The 14,970-nt window shown below is 40.7% G+C and overlaps 1 long non-coding RNA gene across 1 annotated transcript; it reads left to right on the top strand.

The window, feature by feature from the left end:
• Window positions 1-363: 363 nt before the first annotated feature.
• LOC118495608 lies at window positions 364-14,682 on the top strand. Its single transcript, XR_004898090.1, has 3 exons — window positions 364-526; window positions 2,861-2,862; window positions 14,672-14,682. It is a non-coding gene; the product is annotated as an uncharacterized LOC118495608 (long non-coding RNA).
• The last annotated feature ends 288 nt before the right edge of the window (window positions 14,683-14,970 follow it).

The following is a 14,970-nucleotide window of genomic DNA, read 5'->3' as shown; positions in this document are numbered from 1 at the left end:
CTAACATGTAAATTAATTTTACACATCATCTAGACCGAAGTCCTTATTGTTGCTCCGGATACTACAGCCTCCAAGGTTGTTCAGCTTTTGGGGTCCCTTTCTTCAGCTGTACAGTCCAAACTCCGAAATTGTGGTGTTATATTTGATCATAATATGTTTCTTGACCAACATATTAAACCACTAACCCGCACGTTTCTTTCAACTGAGAAACATTGCTAAACTTAGAGCCGTGGTTTCGCAAGGTGAACTTCGTGGTTTTATGGTTTTATAAGAAATGGGCACAGCGACGCCATAGACTTCGACGGAGACCAGTGAAGTCTATTAGAAGCACTTTTCCGGTGATGGCTGAGCGTTACTGAGCAGCCTCCAACTGAGATTGAAGACGTAAATGTGACGTGAGCAGCCTGTCTGAAAGTTGGAAGTCTTCTGGTAGCTGTGCCAAGAGAAATCTCAATCATTCCCAATCTTACAGAGATGGAGAGCGTGAGTAGGAGCTGTCCATGAGCGTAGGAGCTGGAGCAAAACGGTGGTGCGCTCTGGAACCGGGGCTCTGGGGCCTCGGACCTCGGGCTGTTGCTCATGTCTGGGGCGGGTGGCGTGCCTCGTCGGGGCCCTCTTTGACGGGGGTGGGGCTCCCGCTGTTCTCCCCTGCCGGCTCTCTCGCAATGGGGGGTGTGCAATGGCCGGTGTTGTCGTGGTGGGTTTTGGCCCTCTTCCTTGGGGGTGGCTGTCTGGGGGGACTGGGCCCCCGTCCAGGGTCATAACCGGCCTCGGGTTCACGGGGCTCGGAGGCCACTGACTCTGCGCTGCGCCTGCGCCTGCGCCTGCGCTCGGGAGGGGGGGGGTGTCGTCCCTGGTTCTCCCGCGTTCTCGCTCTCTGGCGGCAGGGGGACTTCCTGGCACGGCTTCTCTGCTGTTCTCCCTTGGGGTGGGGCATGGCTGTCCCCAGGGCATGTCATCTTGGGTCCTTTGCGCTTTCGGGGGGTCATGGGGTGCCCTGGCTACTGGGGTTCCTGCCTGCCTGCTGCTGGGGTCGGTGCGTCGCTGTTGTGGCGTCCCGCTCTCACTAACTAACTGACTACATTCTGCTTATGCACACACACACACACACACACATAGTGTGTTTCACTATCTTTGTGGGGACCCGTCATTGACATTCCCTAGCCCCTTACCCTAACCTTAACCATCACAACTAAATGCCTAACCTTAACCCTTACCCTCACCCTAACCATAACCTAATTCTAACCCTAATCCTAAAACCAAGTTTTAACCCTCAAACAGCCCTTTAACCTTGTGGGGTGCAGCATTTTGGCCCCACAAGTATACTGTATTCCCGGTTTTTGGACCCCACGAATGTAGTTAAACAAGAACACACACACACACACACACACACTCACCCATAGACACACACACATACACACAGACACACATATAGACACACACAAAAACAAATGTAGGAGTCAATGGAATGCTAGCGGAAGGTGATAGCTTGTTAGCCTCAGAATCTCCCAATAGGAGGTACGCTTTCCGGATGCTCGCTTACCCCCTTGGTTTTCACCTGTCTCAGGAAGTCTTCCTAGAACCGTCTACAACTGGTCCAGAACTCTGCTGCAAGGCTGTTGACCAGGTCCAGCAGGATGTCGCACATCACTCCTGTTTTATCCTTGTTCCATTGGCTTCTGATCAAGTTCAGGATCCAATTTGAAGTTTCAATTTCCAGGCAGCGCTGCCTGGAAGGCACTAGGATTAGGCTAAGGTTATGGTTAGGGTTAAGTGCCTTGAAGTAAACGGTCTCAGCGCTGCCTGGAAGGAGACGTTGGGGGCTTAAAACACCATTGAGCTGGTTTAATATAGGGGGTGTCATTGTGCTGGATGTTGTTGAAAGCTACATAGAGCTGCAGACTGGGTGTAGATTTCCTGCTGGATTGGCAATTTGAGATGCATCAACATGTTACAGATGCTCCTGAATATATTATCAGTGATGTCGCTTTCACAGTCAGGGTTCAACAATAAGGGTTGCCCGATGGCCCGGGGCAAGTAAAACGCCACGTCGGGGAAAGTTGACGCTTTTAAGGACATTTTTTTCGACCCTTTTTTCTGCGTTTTTTGACACGTCAGAGGTTTGACATGTTTTTTTCGTTTTTTCTTTTCCCGTTTTTGAAAATTTTTTTACTTTTCTTTTCGGCGCTTCTTGATGCTTTCAATGTTTTCTTTTAATGTTTTATCTAAGGCTGTCAATCGATTAAAAGATTTAATCTAATTAATTACATACTCTGTGATAAATTAATCGAAATTAATCGCATACATAATTAACAGTGCCTGAACTGATACTTTTTAAGAAAGTTAAAAAAAAAGGGTACTAAACAACAGTCTGCGACATAACAGCTTGTTTATTGCTAAGGCCATATGGTCAAAATGAAATGATTTAATAATAATGTATAACAATAACTTATTTCACTAGTAAATTGCTGTTGAACAACAAAAACAACCACCAGATGGGAAAATGACATTTAACAATAACTTCGAATGCACCACAAGGCTGTAGTTTACCAGTTTCATTGAACGCACCGTCTGTGTTGTTTCTCCGACGGCAGCTGCAGATTGTTACATACCGGTGTTGAATCCTATACAGTAAAACACAGTCAAACTTTACACCGTTCAGTGTTAGCTGTCAGCATTTTAACCGTTTTTAATCCAGCTACTAGCTAGCGGTAGGCTAACGTTAGCTGTTGTTGAGTATAGTGTTAACTAGCTAGCGGTAGGCTAACGTTAGCTGCTGTTGTGTATAGTGTTTGTTAACTAGCGTCACGTGCAGCGGTTTTTGTGTTTCCTGTATCGTCTGTTTCAGAGCATCAGAGAGAAGTGCAGACATATCAGTGGCACCAGATTTCGGTATCCAACCCTATTCAGGAAGAAGATTTTTACAAGTAAATGTTCCAGTTAATGATCCAGGCAGCACATTCTCGTCTCCCTCCTTCATTTTACAGTCGAATGGTGGCTAGAACAGCTCTGGGTCAAATGTCAATATGGAATGGGTTAATCTGTGTTATTTTGACAGCCCTATCACACTTTTTTTTTCTCGACAAAAGCGATTTGTACAGGGGCCAGTAAAAATTTACTTTGGGCAAGTAGAATTATTTTTCCGGTCGAGTTAAAAGTACAAAAAAAAGTACAAAAAAAAAAAAAATCCACATTCTACTTTATGATGAATCATGCACAAGTTGAAAGAGCTGATGGGATTACATTTCATTGAAACTGTAAATTCTTCATGAGACGAATACCATTGATTGATTAAAAAAAACCAATTAATGTTACTCCAGCAGGCAAGAGAAAATATTCAAGACCTGTGCAAATTAAATCTAGGTTTCAGGGAACTGAGGTTTCAGGGAACTGAATATGATGCTTTTTTAAAAACTTGTTAAGATCTGCTGATATTCTCGCAGGCGCTGTCTTTCCGCAAATGTGCAGGTTTGACAGCTTTGGCAAGATGCCACAGACTGCCTGGATAAAAAAAATCTAATAGGGGCTAGCTAAGTCTCCATAGTCCACAAGGCTTCTCTATCCAACACCCCCCCCCATACTTAATCCAACTCCACTCTGCCTCAAGGACATGGTCTTGCTTAAAATACAGCGGGCGAGTGCTTTAAAAAGAGGTCATGCAAGTACATCTATTTCTGCATCTTCTTTTGGCATCCCAGTGGATGCATTTAATATTTTAAGTGCCATATAGCATGATAAACATTATTTGTGGTAATTGAAATATAAAGTGGATGAAAAATGTATCTTGGCAGCGAGCATGTCAGCATTCACTGATATGGTTCATGTGTTTCTTTTGATTACAGTTTCCAGATGTTGCGGTTTCTCTCCCAGCATTGCACTAGATAGTTGAGTTGTTGATATTAAAATTCGAAGCTATTAAGGTTCTCGATTACAGGTCACAAAACAAATGCTGTGGCCTTTTCCCCAGATGGCTTTGGACACAGAGAGGAATTTTCAAAGATCTAGTGTTAAGTAAAGAAAGATATTTCCTTTCTATTTTATATAGACAGTGTGACGTCACAACCATACAATACCGAATGACACAGTATTTCGTACACTTTTTCATGGTCAGTCTTGGGGTCTGAAAGTATAGCTAGGCTGATGATGTTGGATGGTGTCGGCAATTCTAAACTCAACTCAATATGAACCGCTTGGAAATGTAAACATTGCCAACAGTATTGTTGGAAAAAATCATAGTTTTTTAAAGTCATAACTTTTGTGAATTGTATCTCACATAGATTTCACGAAGAGAAGAAAATGTGCAAATTATAAAAGTGGTCATCAGTTTCTGTGAGCAAAGAGTATTGTGTAAATAATCTATTTCTTGCCTTCTCGCTATCATCATAAATATGCAGTGTCACTTTTAGCTTTATTGTTGTATTAATAACTGTGACTCACATATTGTAAACAATGCTGCCACCAATGCTTAAAGTATCTAGTATTTGTCATGCATCAATACAGCAAGGCCGTAGGTTTGGTTGTATTGTCTACAGTAGTACCCTGTGCTTCACTGTCTTATCTTTGATTGATGTTTAATTTTAGCATCTTTTTAAGAGAATGTTAAATGTAAATTAAGATACTGCCTGAAAAATGTCTTTGGCAGTACCTTTTTTCTTCCTGAGAGATGGCTGCAGGTCTGCCTCTCATGCTGTATACAGCTCCAACAACCTTAACTAATTAATTCATTTCTATAAAGAAATGGGACAAGATTCTGGTGTCAAACTCGTTCTGGTTGCTGTTTGTAGTCTGAATAGTATTAGTCTATATCCTCGACCTTCTACTTCCGGGATTGCTCCGAATTTCACTCATTTAGGCTGGATATCCGTTGCCTTGGGCTTCCTTTGTGTTGGCATTTTAAACTCCGGTGGATTTCTGAGGACTATGGTTAACTGCTCTTCAGATCTCTGCAGGGTAAATCCAGACAGCTAGCTAGACTATCTGTCCAATCTGAGTTTTCTGTTGCATGACTAAAACAATTTTTGAACATACACATTCCACTAAAACAAGTTCCTTCCCAAAGCTATTTAGCATCGGCACTGCGGCTTTTCCCTGTGCTTAGCACCACCCAAGACGATTGTGATTGGTTTAAAGAAATGCCAATAAACCAGAGCATGTTTTTCTCCCATCCCGGAATGCTGTGTGGACTAGCCAGACCTTCCTCCGCAGCGCTGTGGAGGAAGGTCTGGCAATGTGAGACTACAGTAGTATTGACCAATCTCATTTGAGCAGGCTTTGGTTGCATGCATGTCAACAGTCCATGTGGAGAAGAAAAGAGGCAGAATGCATGGGTCGAAATGCAATCTTGGAACCCATTGGTTCTTGTCTGACGTTGATTTAGCTTTTTATTATTAGCTTTTTTTTGTTTATCTGCATCAATATGCAGAGAACCAATCCGGTCGCCAATCAAATCTAATTCCATTCTCCCATCTCACGTTGCAAATCAGACTGGTTGGCACATGGAAGAGGAAGTCTTGGCCTGGATATCTGCTGGCAACACCGGAACCCCCGAAATATTGGCTGTAGCCCCCAGAGGCTAAATTGTCATCAGACCGATAGCCGATGGGTTAAAAGATTGTTCACCATTAAGTTCGGGCAGCCTGTATGTACCCTGTGAGGTGAAACCCAGAGCAAAAAAAAAAAGCCCTGATCTTCTCTTATCTGGGCTATTGTGGCAGAACAGTAAGAAAACAATGTTGGTAAGAAACAACAAGAGATATTAAAAGTGAGGGGGGATATTCCTATTCCCAGGGACAATTACGCCCTTACATAGTAGTGAAGGGAACAAAACAAGTTTGGAAATTCCCTAGCATGAACTTTCCCTGTTTACATTTAAATTTACCTAAAATGAATCTAAGTTGCGTCGCCTTAATTATGTTGTTTCAGGACAAAGAACAATGTCTGTGTTTACTGTCATGTTGAGTAATGCTGACCAGTGCAGTCAGCAGTTTTTTTTTAAGACAATGGTGGAGCTCAGTCACTTCCAAAATATAAACTGTGTCTGGCACTGGATGGATGGAGAAATGCTATTAAATGATGTTGCAAATACTCTGACCATAGTCCAAACCCACTGGATACTATGTGCACACACACATGCACAGAAACCTCACATTGTCCCATTTACCCCCATCTATCCTGTGGCACGTACATGTGCATGACTCTTTGCTGACCTGCAGGGCCTGTTGCACGTCAGTATGATAAACAGCCATTTCTGATTTAGAGATACTCAACGATGATGTGCGGGCGATATGTCAAAATTCTGTTTGTTTTGCTGATTTTTTTCTGTCTGATTTTATGTACCTATGTTTTCCTTTGTATTCTCATATATTTTATTTATTGTATTTCAGTTTATTGTGAAGCACTTTGTGATTTTTATCTGTGAAAAGTGCTATATAAATAAACATTACTTAATCCCAGAATAAGTCCCAGAATAAGTATTACTTTGAATCACTTTATTTTGGTTGGGAAAAAAAGTACATAGCTGGAATATGATTCCAAGGACAGCATTTTCATAATTTGATTGAACTCCTGTAAGAACTCTTATGTTAACATGTTCAAGGCTTTGTGTTTCCCAGGCTAGCATCAAATACTTGAGATCATTGAAGGTTTCAGTAGACACAAATGGCCTTGGTCATGGGAATAAAACTGTACAAGGAATGAAAATACAGGGAATAATAAACATTAAGGGTTTGGATTTTTAGCTGGCGCTCTTCAGTTTCCCTGGCTGACATCAAAACCATCACTGAGCGATTTGATCAGCTGTAGTTAATAAAGTAATCAGGGTAAATGTGTTTCTGTGCTGTCTGTATCCAAAAAGCCTATAAAAAGACATGCACTATGTTTTTGGTATTCAAGGATGAAAACCACTGCATGTTTTTGCCAAATAAAAAGACAAGAGTGGTGTGTCTGTCTCTTGGTAAGCAATCTAGCGTGCTAACAATTTTCATACAAAACATGAACTTAAAACATAGTTTGGTAAATAAATAATTTTCATATTCTATTTCATGTACAATATCCATTTGAATGTATTATTTTAATACTCATTGGGTCTAAATTGGCACAATGGTTAGTTCAGGAGAATATATCAATATGTGCTTTAAAATTCAGAACAATTCAGAGTGAACATTCACCTAATGACAAAAAGCATGCAGTCATTATGTTCCTTGCTAATTAATAGTTACAGTATTATCTTGATTTACTTACGGTGTATTATTCATATATAACTAACATATGAATAGATTCAACAAAAATGTACCCAACAGGTGTTTTTCTGGTGCACATTAAAACTGAACTGAAAGTATACTGTCTTATTGAGTAATATAACTGGTTTGAATATAAGTATAATTTTCTGTACTCGTATAAATTAAATTTTTTCCTTTCTGATTAGTGGTGATTGTGAAACTCTCCGTACATCCACCCAAACAGTTGGCAACAGAACATTGGGTTTGGTGCCTGACTTTATAGAAATAAAGGTCTAAAAATGCCAAACAAATAATCTTTAAAAAAAAAAATTGTGAAGTTGCGGAAGTTATAGAGAAACAACAACAGCGGGACAGATGCTCCAGAACAGCTATTAAACCGACTTTGTGGTGAGATTGTTTTGCCAACTACTGTTTCCAAGTCTAAGAATGAGCTTTTAATCTCAACTCCATGTTCTGTGTTTATCCTCGAGGCAGGCAGTATGGATCTAGGGGCTCACTGCACACTGTGACTGTTTCCACAGCACTGTCAAACATTTGCAATACATATTTTGACATGACGGTGGAAACTAACATGATCTGTAATGGTCATTCATTCATAGTCCTGTGTCAGAAGCTTATAAACAGACAATGACACTGCTGACGAGCCCAACCTACTTCCAACGATACAAATTGGAGATGACAGGCCTCGGGATTCTTTTAACCACATTTCATAAAGCGTACGGCAACTCGTAGTTCTGTTGTTGTAAAGGAACTTTCTCTCAAGGTTGAACGACAGTGGACTTATCTATTACAAATTACATTTTGTAATATATAAATAAATTGTCTAATATAATTGATATGTTCATGTTTGCGAGTTGTATGTTTTGTTAATCACAAAAAAAATAAAGAAATAGACATGGCCAAAAGCAAACAAAAAAGACGTTTACGTTTTGTTTATTTATAACTGAGGCTCAGAGAAGGCTTTACTACTGTAGGTCAAATGGATTCAGGCCAAAGGCACCAAGAACGTATACTGTGTAATGCTATTTCCGTGTATTTGAGCTCCCCTAAAGTCCAGCACTCAAAGACAGTGGAAGGAATGAGAAAATGACACCTAGGAAAACATTCCAGGAGGGGACCCTGCTCATGCTCAGGCTGGTGTCCCCGGCATTCCCTGCACGTCCGATGAAGCTGTACGAGCATATTAGCATTCTACTGACATGGGAAGGTAACGGGACACGAGGGAAATGCCTGTGGAGCTGCAACCAGAGCTGGTAATCATTTATTTCCAGGCATGCTGCTGCTAGAGATGGGCCTACATAGGCTATATTTCTTTGGAGCCTCAGTGAGGCAGTTGTGGTAAGGAAAACTGACAGATTGGGAAACTTTTTAAGTCCACTTGAAGGGTATACATTGGAGGGGTGTAATGGCAAATAACCTCACCGTAAAACCACAACTTGTTGTTTTACCCATGGGTGTGTGTACGGATTAAATTAATATAACAAGCTCTATAATAATGTAACATTTTAAGGAAATAGTTTGATATGTCAAAAAAATATAAGTATTCACTTGCTGGCATAGAGTTAGATGAGACATGCCCATAAAGAGATGACAAGATTTGAGTGAGAAAGAGATGCAATATCCCCAGAAGGACGGTTCATGGTCGGTGTCTTAAGGCGCTGACACACCAAGCCGATTATCGGCCATCGGACAGTCTGGCGAGGTCAGTGACTCGAGTCTGTTCGGTGTGTTCCGTGCCGTCGTCTGTCGGAGGAGCCGTTGGTCTTCATTTGGGCCAATTTGAAAATGTTGAATCGGAAGGCGGGCAGTCTGACTCAATGACCAATCTGATTGGTGGAGTGCTAACCCGGAAATGACGAGCGGGATGAGCGTGACTAGAGACTCTCAAAATCTGATGAAAATCTTTTAAACTGACCTTTGTCGATCTGAAATGAAGACAGATTCAGCAACTGCACGGCCTATTTCTCGCTTAAAATGTTTTCAGAAACACGTTTCGGTGAACTATTTTCGTAAAATATGAGATCGTATTCCGAATGAGCCGCCATAATGGTCTGGCTTTGAAATTCCGGAGAAGCCAGACCCACGTGACGTGTTCGTCCAATCAGCTGCCGGTTTTCATTTTTTGGGCAACAATACAGATTAGCGCCACCTGCTGTTATGGAGACGTATTACGTCTCACGCACACGCAGAACGTACGCCCAAGTTGGCGTTGCTTCGGTGTGTTCTGAGGCAATTTTTTGACCAACTCGGGGAGGCAGTCAGTCCGACTGCCTTTTCTGCTGACGGTCGGCCGTCGGGTTGGTGTGTCAGAGCCTTTAACCCTAAGAAACGCCCCTACACTTTGGTTTTTGAGCTAATCAAAGCTACATGACAGTGATATCAACCCTCTCATTTAACTCTAAGCCAGAAAGCCAAATTATCATATTTCCCATAATGTTGAAATGTGCTTCAGAGGTGCTGGTAAGTGGATTTTTTACCTTTGGACAGCTAACCAGCCGCTGCCTGATATTGGCTTCATGTTTAACACACAGACATCAAGCGAATAAGTGTATTTCCCAAAATGTCAAACTATTCCTTTAAGAATAAAAAGATTGTGTGTAGCTTAACAGCTCACCATTATAAACTTACACTGATTATGCCATGAATATATACATTTGGAGCCACTGTATGTGCATTTAAGAAGATACAGCAAAGATACATATAGATTTAAAAAAAAGTAGTGCTGTCAGTTAAACGCGTTATTAACGGCGTTAACACAAACCCATTTTAACGGCGTCAATTTTTTTATCGAGAGATTAACGTTCTTTTTGGCCTAGCAAACTTTGTAGTTTTTTTCACATGCTGTTGCAACAACTAGTAACGTTAGAAAAACTACAACACCACACCGGATCTAACTAGACCGGAAACACAACAACAGGCACGCCCACACACTTGTTTGGGCTTGCGAGGTGGCCAGAGAGTAGTAGGCTAACGTTACATTTTGAGTGGATGGCGAGCGTGAGACGCCGAAATGGATGCCAATAAGATTCTGAATGGAAAGTTTACTTTTAAAAAGTTGCCAAATGGTTCCATTGACAAGACCAAAGTGATCTGTGTGTTTTGTCGTTGTGAACTGAGCTATCATCGCAGCACGTCCAGTCTGAAATACCACTTGATGGCCAACCACACAGCTGATGTGAATTCTCCACCCCCTCGTCAAAGCCGATAAAATGTGTGAGAGATTATTTGCTCCAAGTGAGAATGTTAGTGTGAAATTGAACACTACAGTATGCCAATGTTGTTTTAAAAAAAAAAAAACATTTGCACAAAGCAAGCCGATCCACTTTTCCATGTTGATGAGAGCATTAAAATGAGAAAAAATAATGGGACAAAAAGAAATCAAGGGACATTTAGAATAGATAATGTGCAATTAATTGTGAGTTAACTATGACAATAATAATTAAATATTTTTATCGTTTGACAGCACTAAAAAAAATGTTATATGTCCATTTAGCATTTGTGGAATCATAGTTGTAGTTGTTTTGTTTTTTGAATAATACAAGTTCTTATATAACTATGTTTGTCAGGTTTTTTTCCGTAAATCTGTGATGTATCTGTGCCTCTAATTTGTGACTTGTAAGACACAATTCACAAATGAATGCAGAGGGATTTGTATATTTACATTGAAAAATACTGAGTTCATTTACAAATGATGAAATACTAGTTACAAAATTAGACGCACGGACACAAATACACATTTGCGGATACAAATCACTCTGCATTCATTTGTGCATTGTGTTTCACTAATCACAAATTAGAGGCACAGATACAACACAGATTTACGGATACAAATCACTCTGCATTCATTTGTGTATTGTAGTTTACAAGTTGCAAATACTTATGGGACTGTTGTAGCACCATAAACTTCTTCCTTGACTTGTTAATGTAAAGTACTTTAACGCAAGTCATGTTGCGTAACTTAACTTATGTGTACACACACATATATATAAAAACGATACATTTTTTCTTAATCGCGATTAATCATATGTTTTATCACATGATTAAAATTGTATTATTTTGCATTTCAGAAATGTTATTAAGTACATATTAATAATGGAAAGCAATTCTTACCAGTATATCTTGATTGGGAATCAAATGAATGCAAAGAAAGTGACTTTATGAACTTTAAGATTTGTATATTATTGTTTATTAATTATTTACTGTAAACAAAAGAAAAATGTGTGAATTTGTCATTATTGCACAATTCAGAACATGCCAACCGTAGTACGTCTTTAAGACCCGAGTCCTCTACGATGCTGATAGGTCTGCAGTTAGTTGCCACCCGTTTTGCAAGAGCGGTAGTAATTTTTTTGGATTTGGTTTCATCCATAGGTCAGCAAGTAGCACTCTCCAAAACAGTACTTTGCCTGAGCCCGCTAGCATCAACCTGACTCACGTTAACTGTACTATGCTTAGCTCCGTAGGTGGTAGCTCAAGCTTGACGTGCTTCAGTGATATTTTAATTCGGCTTTACACAATGTGCATGTGGCTTTCGACCCGTCCGGGAGTTTTGGAAAATAAAAAGCACCATTCAGAATTGCTGCTGTCTTTCTCCATCATGCCTGCAGCAGCAGAATGTGTTACAAGGAATTATGGCAGCTTGATGATAAGTAAAGGTGCAGCAAAGGGTCAAAATAGTAGCCTAGCTAGATTCTAGTGATTTTAGAACAGCTATGGGGCATTGTTAGGCACGACGCGAAGCTGAGTGAAGTGTAAAATAAATTAATAAATGGCGGCATGCAATTAATGCGATTAAAAAAAATTAATGCTGACAGCCCTAATATATATATATATTATGTAACAAACACGTTCTCATCCCAATGCGTCAAACTGTGACGTTTCACTACGCTCACTGTTTAAAACACATGGAACACATAAGGTTAAGGTTGCCATTAAGAAGAGATCATGGGTGGGGTTAAAACAAGTGCGTTTGTCATGTAACTAAAGTGACGCACGGGACATAAACCGAGGTCTCCTGGGTGAAAGTCCTGTGTTGTTTGAACCATCCACCACCCTGACCTCTTCCCTACGCAGACATTGATGCTCTTACTTCTGGAGCACTTGCTTTGAGCGTTTAATATTGCCGCAGACGAAAGCCTTATGTGTTGATATCAAATGCAGAGGGCCGTGACAAAGCATCAGTATTTGACACCGTGAGAATGATAAGGGGCTATAATTTAACCCAAGCCATTATCTTTTTTCAAAACCTTCACAGTGCACATAAGGTTAAGCATATACTGTAGGGCTGAGCCGTGAACTGGGAAGACCCAGGTGAACTTTGCTGCACTGTGAATTACATATGTTCTTGTGCAACCCTGTCTCCTTAAAACAACAATCGTTTCACAGCATGTGGTCACTAGAAAATATGTTTCCCCTCCAACTAATGGAGAACGCAGTTTTATTGTATGGGAACGTAATTTTAAGGAGACAGGGTTGCACAAGAACATATGTAATTCACAGTGCAGCAAAGTTCACGGCTCAGCCCTACAGTATATGCTTAACCTTATGTGCACTGTAAACGCATCACATTTTCCTCTTACATTTGGACCACAGTGGAATAACTTTTAATAACATAAGAAGGGATACACTCCAAAATTCCTGTGTGGTGAAGTTTGAGAGACAGCTTGCGCTGAGTGTCAGGCAGCTTTTGAGCTTGATGCAGAGGCGCCGTGATCCCGGGGCCCCACATGTGACAGCTTTCTCATCTATCATCCCCGCATATTCTTTAAGTAAACTTTGACTCATGATCTTCCTGGTCTGCTGTTGCTGTCCTTTTGTGCTGTAACATGTTTGTTTTGCTCTTTTTGGGCACTTTGTCATGCGTGATTATGAAGCTGCCGACCTACCAGTGATGGAAGGCAGCCCTGGCTTCGCTCAGCTTTATTATTGTTCTTCTATGGCTTAAGGTTTAAGTGGGAGGGCCCTGCCTTTAGTTTCAGGTGCCTCACAGCAATAGAAATTAACTCGACCATACACGTCTGAAGCATGTACCTACTATACATTTGGCTAGCACAGATGGGGGCAATTTTAAATGTCTTAACAACATAAGAAAGATACTTGACCTTTGATTCCTTCCAAATAACGTCTCTGCAAGAAATGAAATCAAGGGGACATTTTTCCCTCTACTGATGACCTAATGCCTGAGAAATGTCTGCCGTCATTATGGGAGCTCTCCCTTTCAGACAGAGAAATCCCCACAGGTTTCTGATCAGGACTTGCCAAGTTTCGATAAAGGAGGTTCCATCCCCACCCCAAATCTCCATAGAGATTGAGCTGACTAATAAAAATAGCTTGGCTGCTCTGTTTACCCAGAGTGGGGTTTGTTTTCGGTATTTTCCTTTTCTCCATCTCTCCCTCAGTCTCTATGTTTAAGCCGTGGATGCGATTGGACTTATTTCTTACTCACTATTATATAAATGACATTAAGTTATAATTAAAAAGAGTATACATTTTAAATCAATGTGGACATTTTTGAACACCATTTTCTTAAAAGCTTTAAAACGATTTGCCTCCCATCTATCTTCCGTGTTTACAGTATGTGTGCACGTGCACGTTACATGAGGGATCAGAGTCTACTGGTTGGACAAAAGGCTCTAGGCAGCAGAGGAATCAGAGCCAGATGGATGCCCTCAGTGTCTGTCTATACTTTCAAAGTGAATGGGCCATAAATGTCAGGACGGACCCATAAACGTCAGCTTGAGGAGACAAATAATAGGTGACAGGTGACGTTCATGGAGGTACGATGATCCTCCTTAAAAAGGACAAATGTGTAGGGGCAGTTTCCCATGTTTAGCCTTTTCCCCTCTCTCATCACATTGTGAAATATTTGATGTTGACACATAAATATACCTAATATCATGCCTCATTTGTTCAGAGAGATGAGTGTAACAGCTTGACGGAATGGAAGAACAAAAGCTGGCTTTTTTTTTTTATCAAAAAAAAGTAAATTTTATGATTTACAAGCTGACTGTGTGAAGTGCATGTATGCCCATAAGTATGAATGTTCAAAGTTATATCAAAGAGTCTTTATAATTAAAGTGCATATAGTGCATTACAAGCTGCGTCAATGCTATGAAATGGTACACACTTCCCTGTCTCCTAAATGGGCGTGGAAAGTGTAGTGAATGTCGTGTGCATGGATAAAAGGTTATATCGGCATAATTTATTAATATTTCCTTTTACTAACATTAGATATTTACACAGCTGAAAGCCATATTTAGCAATACGGATATTAGGTTTGTTAACCCTTACCCTTGTGAACATTAGTTGACGTTAGCTTATCTGTGTTGCCAGAGAATTTGGTCCTGAGACAGAAACAGGTCTCAAACAAAGGTCATTTTCTCCGGATGTGTCTGTCTGAAAAACTGCCATTTTAGTGTCAGAATGTTCGGGAGATATGTGGTTTGTGGCTTGTGAAAATGGGTCCAGTATTTACTTTGGTGACGATGGGGCGAAGAATCGGTCATAATCTGTGTTCATGTTCACTTCTCCCAATGGAATCAATAGACTCAGGACCTGCCACTAGTCTCCTAAAGAGGCGCAGCAGTGGAGAAAGCAAAGTGACACAGATACAGGAAATTACTGAGTTGGGGCGCCTCGGTTCTTAATTGTTGAAGTGTGGCACAATGGAGATTTTATGAAATGTTAGGGTGGGATGGGAAGGACCTTATTAACAGCCAAAGCTCACAATGGG

Source organism: Sander lucioperca, chromosome 8 (genome assembly GCF_008315115.2).
Source record: "Sander lucioperca isolate FBNREF2018 chromosome 8, SLUC_FBN_1.2, whole genome shotgun sequence".
NCBI lineage: Eukaryota > Metazoa > Chordata > Actinopteri > Perciformes > Percidae > Sander > Sander lucioperca.
This window is presented reverse-complemented; position numbering and strand designations above follow the sequence as displayed.